Source organism: Rattus norvegicus, chromosome 11 (assembly GCF_021556685.1).
Source record: "Rattus norvegicus strain SHRSP/BbbUtx chromosome 11, alternate assembly SHRSP_T2T, whole genome shotgun sequence".
NCBI classification, from domain to species: domain Eukaryota; kingdom Metazoa; phylum Chordata; class Mammalia; order Rodentia; family Muridae; genus Rattus; species Rattus norvegicus.
This window is the reverse complement of record NC_141544.1, coordinates 46,276,762-46,278,078: the sequence shown is the minus strand read 5'-3', so window position 1 is coordinate 46,278,078 and position 1,317 is coordinate 46,276,762.

Below are 1,317 nucleotides of genomic sequence, written 5' to 3'. Positions count from 1 at the left end.
TGAGTGACTCAGGGAACGTTCACATAGACCTCGGCCATCACCCCATCTTACTTCCCTGGGTTAGGTGTAGGAGTGGGAGACTGGCTTAGAAAGCAGCCGGGTAGCTCATGAGAACATGAGGCATCCTAGTCTAATTTCTGCCAATGTGGGCTGGCATGGGGTAGGATGGGGGAGTGGGTGGCCACCCCTAACAGGTGGGCAGGGATGTCCACTCTCTTGCTCCCTCTCCTCCCACATGATCCAAGCTTCTGTGCATGCATTCAAGTCAGTCAGGTTGCTCTCAGTCACAGGAGACGTCGTATTTCTCTACATCTCATCCTTCACTAGCAGGGTGAACTCCAAAGACCTCCAGGGGACCCAAGAATGGTAGAGCAACTAGGAGGGAACCAAACACATTTGTTGACCCACTGCGTGGAATCCTTCTTTCTGCTAAGCGTCTCAGACAGACACGTAGGCCGTCTGCAGATTAGGCCAGGGGTTTTAGGTTTGTCTGCAGTAGGCGTGCGCGATGCTGATCAAAGTTGCCGACTTCACAATGGTCGTTATAGCCTGATTATTGTTATTATTTTCTTAGTTTCCCCGGATATCCAGTGGATATTGATGACGCACAGGCGGTGGCAGGACATAGTAAGCATTTAGAACTGTGCCTGGGGCTCAGAGAAATATTGATTGTTGCTAATGTTTCAAGCACGACAACACAGTTACTACTAGAGCTGCTCCAGCTAGGACTTTTCATTGGTTGATGTTGTCCTTTGACAATTTCATATATGTGTGTGTGTGTGGGTGCATTCTGTCCCCCGCTTGCCCTCTCCCACCTCCTGCTCATCCAGTACTGGTTTTACTTGTGACCCCGTTAGACTAACCAGGGCCATGTGTGTGAGCCCCGGACTGGGACTCTCTAATAAAACCTGGTGGGATTGGCAGCGCATACAACGGAAGCCATGGTTCCTTGAATCCATCAGTAACTGAAGTCTTCAGTGAGTAGGGCCCCTGAGCCCTTCTTCCGTGGCCTGCCGCTGATAGCTCTGTTCTCGAGAAGACCCAGTCGAGGCATAGGAGGCTGCTGTGCATGAGATGGTAATGGCTGTCTTTTGACTAGAAGATCTCATTACACAGTCCTGCTTCCTACCTTCTTCGGGTCCTTATGCTTTTCCTGCCTCCCTTTCCAGTGTTTCTCACACCTCAGAGGGAACGGTGTGGCTGTGTTGTTTAGGGCTGTTAAATAGCTATCAGCAGACTCCACTGCAATGTCAACCTGTCACTGCTCCAGGTCTTTCATGGTGAGGGAAGAAGCTCATAAGGGAAGTGGCTGCTCAT